Raw genomic sequence first — 12296 nt, 5'->3', positions numbered from 1 at the left:
GTCTCAGGGAGCAGCACAGCGCCACCCGCTGGAGGCCAGAGGCGCTGAAGACCACCCCGCCCCTGACCCCGCAGGTGCATCTCCCAGGCAGATGTGCACCTGACAATCAGCGCCATGGGCCATCCCCAGACCCCGCACAGACCAATCGCTGCCACCAAGTTGTCGGACCACAGAGGATGCAGATCCTCAGCGCCGCCTGGAAAGTAGGGTCTAGCTTCCTTTGTACTTTGTGCTTTATTATCATTTATTTTCTTTGATTCTATTTTATTAATTGCCTTATTTTATTTTTTATGTATATACCTTATATATTTCTATTTTTACTTTCATGGAACTTTAATTCTGTTTGTTATTTTGGGATTTAGAATCTTTTAACAAGGAGGCCAAAATAATCTAGTGGTTTTTTTGGGGGGAGGGCAGTTGTTATTGTTTTTCTTGGTTTTTCTTTTTCTTCCTTCTTTCTTTTCTGGAAAAAGTAATGAGATCGAGAAATTCACCTCCATAAAATAACATGAGGTAGTACTCACAGCCAGGAAGTCCATCAATACAAATATATGATGTCTAACTACAGTTTAAAACAATGATTATAAAGATAGCAACTGGGCTGGAAAAAGAGCACAGAAGAAAACTAGAGAATCCCTTATAGTAGAAATAGAAGAACTAAAATTTAGTCAGGCAAACGTTAAAAATGCTATAAATGAGATGCAGTCCCAAGTGGAAGCCTTAAAAACAAGGAAAGTTATGGACCACAGAGGCAGATTTAGGGAACTCAGCCACTTATTAAAACAATAACATTCATATCATAGGAGACTCAGAAGATCAAGGGAGAGAAAAGGTGGGCCTTACTCATCGAATAGAAACGACAGATACCCACCATTTGCTTCAAGGTGGATGTAACTGGAAGGTATTATGCTGAGTGAAGTAAGTCAATCGGAGAAGGACAAACATTGTATGTTCTCTTTCACTTGGGGAATATAAATAATAGTGAAAGGGAATATAGGGGAAGGGAGAAGAAATGTGTGGGATATATCAGAAAGGGAGACAGAACATAAAGACTCCTACTCTGGGAAACGAACTAGGGGTGATGGAAGGGGAGGAGGGCAGGGGTCAGTGTGAATGGGTGATGGGCACTGAGGGGGGCACTTGACGGGTTGAGCACTGAGTGTTATTCTATATGTTGTCAAATTGAACACCAATAAAAAGTAAATATATTGTTTTAAAAAAAGAAAGAAAGAGGGAAAGAAAGAAATAGTGGCACCTGGGTGGCTCAGTCAGTTAAGCTTCTGCCTTAAGTCAGATCATGATCCAGGTCCCAAGGAAGGCTCGCGGTTCAGCAGGGAACCTGCTTCTCCCTCTCCCTCTGCCCCTGTCACTCATGGTTTTTCTCTCCTCTCTCTCTCAAATAAATAAATAACATATTTGAAAAAGAAAAAAAAACCCACAAGAAGAGAAATCTCCCATGTAGAAGAATTTCAAAAAATTTGTGCAGACATTCCACCTTCAAGTTGATGAGCATAGCTTCCCACTCTTATGTGTGGAATACACATAGTAACTTCCTTCTACAGGATATATTATGAAAAACTTAAAATAACAATGAGAATATAATAATAATAATAATAATGAAGAAGAAGAAGAAGAAGATGAAGAAGAAGAAGAAGAAGAAGAAGAAGAAGAAGAAGAAGAAGAAGAAGAATCATCATCATCACCACTTAACTACGGGAAAAGACAAACACTACCTCAGCAAGATGATCAGATCGATACCAAGTCTGATAAATCATGTTGATAGTATCTATCCTTTATATGATATAATGAAAATGGCAGTATATCTCTGTATATAATCCTCAAAAACACTTCAATCATGAGATAAACAACAGACATGTCCCAACTGAAGGAAATTTTACAAAATAGTCTACTTCTCAAAGTGTTCCAGGGCAACAACAACTAGGAAAGGCTGAAAGAATGTCACAATCCAGAGGAGCGTAAGAAAACAGGATGACAGGGATCCCTGGGTGGCGCAGTGGTTTGGCACCTGCCTTTGGCCCAGGGTGCGATCCTGGAGACCCGGGATCGAATCCCACGTCGGGCTCCCGGTGCATGGAGCCTGCTTCTCCCTCTGCCTGTGTCTCTGCCTCTCTCTCTCTCTCTGTGACTATCATAAATAAATAAAAATTAAAAAAAAAAAAAAGAAAACAGTATGACAAATGGAATGTGATATGAAGGATGGTAACTTAGCAAAAACTAAGGAAATCTGAATAAAGTATGGTCTTTGGTTAATGCGACTATTTTAATATTGATTCATTAGCTCATATTTGTACCATACTAATATAAGATATCAATAATTGGAGAAATTGAGTGCAAGTGCATGCGAATGCTCTGTACTATCTTCTCAATTTCCCTATAAATCTTTCTTGTTTTCCTAATAAATAAGATTTATTTTGAAAATTGACTTAAATGAATCAGGCTCCAAGTGTAAAGACATTTTAAGAATAGTTTAATTAACTTTTGCCTTATTCTTAAAGACTTCCTTCGATGGGAACAAAGTAAGAAGTTTATATCAGAAGGAAAGAAAAACACTTATGAACACGTATAATTCCTCCTCAACCTGAAAAGCAGGAACGGATAACAAATAGCAAAAATCAGATAAAAATATTTCTAGTATAATAGACACCATATTGCAAGTGCATTTAAAATTAGTAATGCATAACATTTATTTCCTTGACATTTGTCTTCCAAAGAGTTCACAGTGTTTCAGTGTCAGTTGAAACAGGGGAAGAATCTCAGGGAAGAATCCTTCACATAATAATAGGACCATTGGTAATAATGTCTCTCAGTTCTTTCCAAATCAATCCATAAAGATGCATTTCCTGATGAGTGACTGAGCTGTGAAGAAAGAGATGAGAAACCCTCATCCCTCTGAATTACTTGTGTCAGATTATTTTCACCATAGTACCACGGATAGTAAATTATCCTTATTAACAGGAAATACATCTCAGATTGGAAACTGAGCAATCAGATGGGCAGGAAAAAAAGGCTTTGACTGGCTCTTCAACTTTTAAAGATAAAGTACAGCTTTTGTATGTACAAAGTCAGTTGTCAAGATAGCCTTAGGGAATAAGAGTCTGTAGCATGGAATCCCGCTGCACAGCCGGGATGACCGCACCCCAGCTCTTCCTGATCCCAAATCCCTGGGCCTGTCCCCCAACACAGGCTGCCACGCTGTGGTCATTTGCAATTGCTCTCTCAGGAGCTCTGGGGAAGGGGGAAGGAGCAAGATAGGATGGGATGGGACTCAAGTAGGCCGAGAAAATGAAGGCCTTTCCACTTTAAGTTCAGTGTTTAAACATGTCAAGCCATCCCAGGCCCCTGTGAAGAAGAGCTGAAATTTACATGCCTACAGTTACAGGAAAAAAAACAAAAGTTTACAGCTTAATGGCCTAGAAAGCCCCACATTAGAATAAGAACTGAGCCCACCCCAAGGGCTGGAGGCGTCTATTAGAATGAGAACAGAGGTCAATGCCCTTGAAGGCCCCATATCAAAATGTAAACAGAACTTGAGGAATTACTCTAGCCATTCTGGAGGTCCCCTAGACAAGCCCTTAAAAGCAAAACACCACCTCGGGGTCCAAGTCCCTGCTCCCCTGTGTCGGGTGTACTTGGACGCAAGCTCGAGTTTGGAAATCAACCCTTGTGTGTTTGCATCAGTGTCAGCTCTGTAGTGGTTTCTCGGATTCGCAATCTTGGGCACAACACCCCCATGTCCCCTCCCACCTGGGCTGAACCCCTATGCCATCCCACCCAGGCTGACCCTCAGTCACCTCCCAGCCCACAACAGCTGTGCCCAGGCCCTCACACAAGTCCCACGGGCACGGTGGGCATTCCTGCATCCGCAGCCTCCCAGAGGAAGGAAGGAGGTTCTGCAGGACACACTCGCATGGTTGCCCCAGGGCTCCCTGCTCAGCAGGGCAGCTTGTGACATGTCAGGTCTGTGTCCCTGATGCCTGCATCTCCTCCCTGGTTTTCCCACAGTAAATGAAAGAGGAGGCCCTGGTTTCCTCCTAGGACATCACGGAGGTAGACTTGGACGTCAACAGGACGTTCAGCAGTCACATGATGTTTTGATAATACTACAGGGTAGGGTGAGGCTGAGGGGCCAGGGGGGATCAGGCTCCAGGGGAGGACCAGGGGTTTCTGGGTAGGGAACAAGGGGCTTCTGAGGCCAGGGGAAGAACAGAAGCCAACAACACACGGCTGCATGGTAAGGTGCTGGGGATGACCCCCCTTCCCCCTCCCCCGGAGTCTCGGGGATGAGGAGGCCACTAGGATGGGGCCTCCAGGGGATGCCATGTGAGCTGAAAACCAAAGGGGTGAGGGACGGCCCCCTGAAAAGCAGGGGTTGGGGGTGCGGGCCGTGGGGGTCAGTAAGGGGACAAGGGGGCAGGGTGCATGGCTGTGACTGGAGGAGGACACACATCGATCTGATGAGGGTCGGACGGGTCAGGGTGACACCCCCTCTCGGTGCTTTATATATTTCTAAATTCTATGCATTTAATTTGAAACAATTTGCAATTTGTAAGCATACATAGTATGATGACCTAAGATATTGCCCCCGGTCCAGCCAGGGCCCTGCCCTGCACTGACCACACGGGGCCCCAGGGGCAAGTGTCACAGCAAACCCCAGACTGGGGTCACCTTTTTCTGTAGATTTCCCCTGTGGATCTTAGATAAAGGGTTTGCCGTGTGTCTGTCAGCCCCCCCACCCCATCCCATTTCCCAGACCCACACCATCCCCTAACATCATCATCACCCATGGCACCCCTACACCATCCCCCTCACACACACACAGCCTCACAGAATCCCCACCCACACTATACCCCAACACAATCCCCCCTACACCATCCCCCACACTACCACCATCATACCCATGCCCCCACACCATCCACCCCCACACCATAGTCCCTGAGCAAGGACCCGATGCAGCTGCCCCCTGTGGGACATGCTCAGCCTCCCCAGGGTTCTATGGATACCCTGCTCCCATCAGAACCCCAGGTGTCCCATAGAGTACCCAGGGGTGGCAGGGAGGAGGGAAGACAGGGAGCCCCCAACAGGGTGTGTGCGGATGAGTGGTGCAGAGGACCCACTGTGCCCTGCCACACCCACTGTCCCTCCTGGAGCGTGGCACACCCTGCACAGGACACCAGCCCCTAACCTAGAGGAACCTGGCTGACTGGGCGCCAGGCTCTGAGGGGTTGGGTTGATTTGAGCCCCCACCAGGCCCAACACAAAGACTAATGGGATCCAGCCCCCCATGACCCTGGCCAGCCCTGGATTCTGGCCCCGGTCTGAGTGAGCCTTCTCACACTTGGATGTGGCCTCCTGGGCACTGGGCGTGCACCCACAGATCCAGGTCGCTGACCTAGGGCAGACCGGGGGATCCAGGTACACCCCAGGGTGGGGAGAGGAGGGGTAGGCCAATGGGCCCCACCCACACCCACACCAGGAGGCAGGCTCCTACAGGTGCTGGGGCCCCAGGGGTCCCGAGGCCGGGGTCCAGCTGCCCTGGAGGGATCCAGCACAGGAGCCCTTGAGCTGCAGTTCCAGGTCAGCTCTGCTGTCCTCAGAACCCTCACTCAGGCTGAAACCTCAGGACACACACCTCCAACCAGAGTCCACACATGCTCCCAGGTGGGGGACTCCAGCACTCGCCCCCCCACTCCGTGTGATTCTTGCTCTCCCCTAAAGAGAGAAGGGTCTCCTTCCCCAGGGGAAGGCGCGCACCCTCTGCTCTGAGCCTGTTTGCTGTAGAAAGTCAATAAAGTGTTGTGGTGCAAAAATGCACAACCAGCCCATTTCTGTGTCTCCCAGAACTCTGTGCATGGGGCGTGGAGAGACCCACAGTGAGGAGGAGGGGGCACCACTGAGGCCACAACCAGCCCATGCAGGGGTGCCGCTAGGCACACACAGTTGACGTCCCCATGTGCCATCCAGGGGCAGCCGGACGCCAGGGTCAGGCCTCACAGACTTTACTGGGACTCAACCTGTGCCCTGTGGGCCAGAATGGGCGGGAGAGTGTGACAGCCAGGGAGCCTCAGGTCACCAGGGTCTGTGCAAAGTGAGAGGTCACTGCTCCCTCTGTCCAGGGGGCCGGGGCTGGCCGGATTCCGGGGCACTTTCTCCCTCCCCGCATCCCCGTGCCTGGGTGCCTGGGGCACAGAGGGCCTGCGCGGTGGTCAGCGTGGCCATGGAAGTGATATCAGGACAGCAGGCCCTTGTGTTGTGCCCAAGATTGCGAATCCAAGACCACCAAGGAACCGACACCAATGCAAACTCCCGAGGGTTTCTTTACAAGCTGGAGCCCCCACTGGGACCAACCAAAAGTTGGTCCAAGTGCACCAGACACATTGCAGCAGGGACTTGGACCCTGAGACTGAGGCGAGGCAGCTTTATAGGGGCCAGTGGACCATGGGATACGCAGAAATTTGCACAGTCATGTCGGTCCACATGTAGGTGGCCGATTGAATTACACCTTACCCTATAGTATCCACTTGAGCTGGTCTATTACTTTGGTCAGAATCGCTGCGGGGTTTTGGCGGGCACAAAGCACGGTTACATTGTTATGAGCAGATTTCCGATTAGGGTGTGCCCAGCGGAATGACTAGGGTGGGGCAGCGCCTTAAGCCATATGCAGGTCATTTGGGGGTCATAGGGGAGGTGGCGGATGTAGCACAAAATGGAATCACTCCTGCTCTGCTTGTCCAGGGGTAGGGGATTTTTGTTAAATTTCCTGGGTCCTACACTTGCAGCTCATGCACCTGGACCACCCTCACCAGGTGGACTCAGTGTGCACACCTTTTGGTGCTGGATCTCTCACACCAACGTGTGGAGCGCACCCTCCTTGCCCGAGTGAGTAGGGGGTGAGTGAGCATGGGGCTCGGCCTGAAGGCCAGTCAGCACAGGGGAACATGGAACCCCAGCCCCATCCCCACTCTGACTCCCACATACAGGCAGCCTCATGGCTCCCCGCCATGGGCAGCCAGTTCCTCAGGAGCTCCCCCCAAGGGTGGCCCGAATGTCTGGCTCCCTACTGGAGAGGCATTGGGGAGAAGAGAAGCAGCCGGCGCTCGGCAGGACCCACTGCCAGACATGGGAATGTGGCCGAGCCGGACCTTCCAGCTCAGCTGACTCTCCAGCGGAAAGACACTGCATGAGCGAGCCCCAGGGTGGATAGGAGAGCCCAGCTAGCCACCCAGCGCCAGCCCCAGAAATGATGTTGTGCCAACCATTTCCGGGTTTTGGGTTACCCAGCCAGAGGATACGATAGCTGCACGTGATAGCTGCATGTGATAGACACACACACCCCAAAACCAACAAAAGTCAGAATCCCCCCAATGTTGTCAAACAGCAGCCGGATGGTTACATACACCACGCTCTGATCCCCAATAGGATACATGGAAGATGCTATAAACCACGACTGGAGACGTGCTGAAGGCATGGAGATGTGCCTGCTGGGTTCCAACAAGGGCACAGAGGGGAAGGAAGCATCCTGCTGATGCGGGGCCCATGTTAGGAAAGGACACCAGTTCCCTGTGAAGGCTACAGAGGGTGAAATCTCTCCTTCTCTCTTTGTGCTTCTGGTTTTCCTCCTACATGCCATTTTCCTCAATCATATTAGAAAGAATTTATTTTAGGTTTTTAAATTTCTTTTTATTGGAGTCCAATTTGTATGAATTCTTCTTTCAGTATGGGTGTCATTCAGGAGAGAAGGAGAGATAAAGATTTTCCTAGACAGGCAACATATAAAGGAGTTCATGACCACTTAACCAGTCCAGTAAGGAATTTTAAGAGGGACTCTTCTAGTGGGGGGAAAAAAGACACCAAAAGAAACAAAGACTAGAAAGGCCCAGAGAACATCACCAGAAACACCAACTCTTCCAGAAACACAAAGGCACAAAGTTCATATCTTTGAATAATCACTCTGAATGCTGATAGACTAAATGCTCCAATCAAAGGTATAGGGTATCAGAGTGGCTTAAAAAACAGGATCCGGTATGCCTGGATGGTTCAGGGGTTAAGCCTCTGCCTTTGACTCAGGGTGTGATCCTGGAGTCTGGGATCAAGTCCCATATTCTGCTCCTGGTGGGGAGCCAATTCTCTCACTGCCTAATTTTCTGCCTCTCTCTCTCTCTCTTTCTCTCTCTCTCTCCCTCACTCTCTCATTTTAATCATTATTAAAAAAACAAGATCCATCTGTATGCTGCCTACAATATGCTCACATTAGACTTATAGACACCAACAGATTGAAAGTCAGGGGATGGAAAATCATCTATCATGCTAATGGATATCAAAAGAAAGCTGGAGGACCCATACTTATATCAGACAAACGAGATTTGAAACCAAACCCTAGGGGACACCTGGTGGCTCAGTGGTTGAGCATCTCCTTCAGCTCAGGGGGTGATCCTGGGATCCCAGGATCAAGTCCCACATCGGCCTCCATTTGTGGAGCCTGCCTTTCCCTCTGCCTATGTTTCTGCCTCTGCTTCTCTGTGTATCTCTCATGAATAAATAAATAAATAAAATATTTAATCTCAAAAAGAAAGAACAAATACTGTAAGAAGTGATGAAGAAGGGCATTATTTCATAGTTAAAAAGACTCTCCATCAGGATCAAACAACTAAATATTTATGCTGCCAACATGTGAGTACCTACATATGGAACCCAATTACCAATAAAAGTACAGGAACTCACTGACAATAATACAATGACGGGATTTTAACACCTACCCACTTATGGCAATGGACCGATCGTCTATGCAGAAAATCAACAGGGGAACAATAGCCTTGACACACTGGACCACAGGGACTCCACAGATATAGTCTGAATATTTCTTCCTAAAGCAAAATACACATTCCTTTCAAGTGCACATGGGACATTCTCCAGAACAGATCATATCATGGGCCACAAATCAGCCCTCAACAAGTACAACAGGTACAAGAAGGTTGATATCACACCCTGTACATTTTCTTTTTTTTTAATTTTTTTTTATTTATTTATGATAGTCACAGAGAGAGAGAGGCAGAGACACAGGCAGAGGGAGAAGCAGGCTCCATGCACCGGGAGCCCGACATGGGACTCGATCCAGGGTCTCCAGGATCGCGCCCTGGGCCAAAGACAGGCGCCAAACCGCTGCGCCACCCAGGGATCCCACACCCAGTACATTTTCGACCACGACGCTATGAAACTCGAAGTAGACAGTAAGAAAAAATTTGGACAGACCTAAAATACGTGGAGATTATGAACATCCTACCAGAGAAGGAATGAAGCAACCAGGAAATTAAAGAGGAAATTTAAAACAAATGAAAATGAAAACATGTTTCTCCAAACCACTGGGATGTAGCAAAGGCAGTCCAAAGAGGGAAGTGCATAGCAATACAGGCCTATCTCAGGAAACAAGAAGTCTCTAATACACAACCTAACCTTACACCTAAAGGAGCTGGAAAAGGAATAGGAAACAAAGCCTAAAGCCTACAGAAGTAGGGAAAAAATAAAGATGAGAGCAGAAATAAACTATACAGAAACAGTAGAATGGAATAACGAAACTAAGAGCTGGTTCTTCAAAATAATTAATAAAATGGATCAAGCCCTAGCCAGCCAAATGAACGAGAAATGAGAAAAGACCTAAATAAATAAAATCACAAAAGAGAGAAGAGAGATCACAATCAACACCAGAAACATAAGACAATCATAAGGGAATACTATGAAAGATTATATGTTAACAAACTGGGAGACCTGGAAGAAATGGACAAATCCCTAGAAATGTGCAAACAAGCAAAACTGAAATAGGAAGAAATAGAAAATGTGAATAGACAAATAACTAGCAGAGGAATTGATTCAGCAAGGTACCTGGGTGCCTCAGTGGTCGAGCATGTGCTTTGGCTCAGGTCATGATCCCGGGGTCCTGGGGAATCAAGTCACACATCAGGCTCCCCGCATGGAGCCTCATTTTCCCTGTGCCTATACCCATGAATCTCTGTGTCTCTCATGAATACATAAATAAAATCTTTAAACAAGAAAAAAGATAAAAAGATGAGAAAGGACCCAAATAAAATCACAAATGAGAAAAGAGAAATAACAACCAACACTAGAGAAACACAAACGATTATAAGAGAACATTATGAAAAATTATATGCCAGCAACCTAGAACCTGGAAGAAATAGATCAATTCCTAGAAATATATAACATAGCAAAAATGAAAAATGAAGAAATAAGAAATGTGAACAGACAGTTAACCAGCAAAGAAATTGAATCAGCAATTAGGGTTCCCCAACAGGAGACGCTTAGATCAATAGAACAGAATGGAAAGCCAAAACAAGATACAAACATGTATCTATGACCCATAATGGACAACAAGGAAGGAAGGAATATCCAATGGCACAAAACAGTCTCTTCAACAAACACTAACCCTGACCCCCAGTTAAGAACAAATGGTGTTGGGAAAACCAGGCAGCCAAATGCAGAAGAATGAAACTGGACCACTTTCTTACACCATATATATAAAAAATGAATTCAAAATGGATGAAAGACCTAAATGTGAGATCTGAAACAATACAAAGAAGAAAAGATAGGGATCCCTGGGTGGCGCAGCAGTTTGGCGCCTGCCTTTGGCCCAGGGCGCGATCCTGGAGACCCGGGATCGAATCCCACATCAGACTCCCGGTGCATGGAGCCTGCTTCTCCCTCTGCCTGTGTCTCTGCCTCTCTCTCTCTCTCTCTGTCACTATCATAAATTAAAAAAAATACTTTAAAAAAAATAAGAAAAGATAGGCAGCAACGTTTTTGACATTGGCCATTGGATCTTCTTTCAGGATATGCCTCTGAGGTGAGGGAAAGAAAAGCAAAAATACTATTGGGACTTCATCAAATTGAAAAGCTTCTGCAAAGTGAAGGAAAAAACTAAAGCTAAAAGGCAACATACAGGAGGAGAGGCAAGATGGCGGAAGAGTAGGGTCCCCAAGTCACCTGTCCTGACCAAATTACCTAGATAAACTTCAAATCATCCTTCAAATCTAGGAACTCAGCCTGAGATTTAAACAGAGACCAGATAGAATGCTACAGTGAGAAAAGTTCACACTTCTATCAAGGTAGGAAGATGGGGAAAAAGAAATAAAGATACAAAAGGCCTCCAAGGGGGAGGGGCCCCACAGAGCTGGGCTAAGGCCAGGGCGAGTGCCCCCCGGGCAGGAGAGCTCTGTCCCAGAGAAGCAGGAGCTGCAACATTCTTCCAGGGGGAAATGACGCCCGCAGGGATTCAAAGCTAGACCCCAGGAGGGCGGGGATACCCTCGGCCTCCATGGGACACAAACATACACCTCCACTCCCAGGAGATTGCACCGAGCTCCCTAAGGGCTGTAGGGCACATGCATTGACCCAGGAGCAGCTCTGAGGGGATCCAGCAGCGGCTCTGTGCAGAGGGGGCAGTGGGTCCCTGGGAACAGCTAGGTGGCGGCGCCTAGGGCAGAGGAAGTGGCTTCGTGTGGAGGGGGCTGCGGGGCTCCAGGAGCAGCTCAGAGGGGCTATGGTGGCTACATGGAGAGGTGCCTACCCGGCCGGGAGCGAAAATCCAACAGCGCAGGTCCCGGAGCACCGGGCCGGGACACAGCCCAGGATTCGGCCTCCCCCAGGACAGGCAGAGGCCTGGAGGGCCCAGGACAGCAAGGACGCTCCTGCCCAGAGCTGAGCAGATCAGCAGCCCTGCCCCAGAGCCTCCAGGCCCTGCAGATGGACTGCTCCAGAGTTACTGAGGGGGCTGAATACAGGTGTTCCGACCTGGCTGCTGCCACTGGGGTTGTTCCTCCTTGGGCGTCACAGGGTATACAACCCCCACTGAGTGCTTCACCAGGCAGGGGGAGAGGAGCTCCCCTAAGGGCTAGCACCTGAAAATCAGCACAACAGGCCCCTCCCCCAAGAAGACCAGCTAGACGGCCAAGTTCCACGGGAAGTCAAGGGACTTAAAGTAGAATCAGAAGATACTCCACCATGTTTTTTTTAAATTTCTGATTGCTTCCCCCATCCTTTCCCCCCTTTCTTTCTTTTTCTTTCTCCTTTTATTCTCTTTTTTGCTTTTTTCTTCATTTTTCCTTTTTTCTTTTTCTCTTCTCTTTTTTTCTTTCTCTCTTCTCTTTTTCTCCTTTTCCCAATACAACTTGTTTTTGGCCACTCTGCACTGAGCAAAATGACTAGAAGGAAAACCTCACCTCAAAAGAAAAAACAGTCCTCTCTCCCACAGAGTTACAGATCTGGATTAC

This window comes from Canis lupus, chromosome 10 (genome assembly GCF_048164855.1).
Source record: "Canis lupus baileyi chromosome 10, mCanLup2.hap1, whole genome shotgun sequence".
In the NCBI taxonomy this organism is placed as follows: Eukaryota; Metazoa; Chordata; class Mammalia; order Carnivora; family Canidae; genus Canis; species Canis lupus.
Note: the sequence above shows the minus strand (reverse complement) of the source record.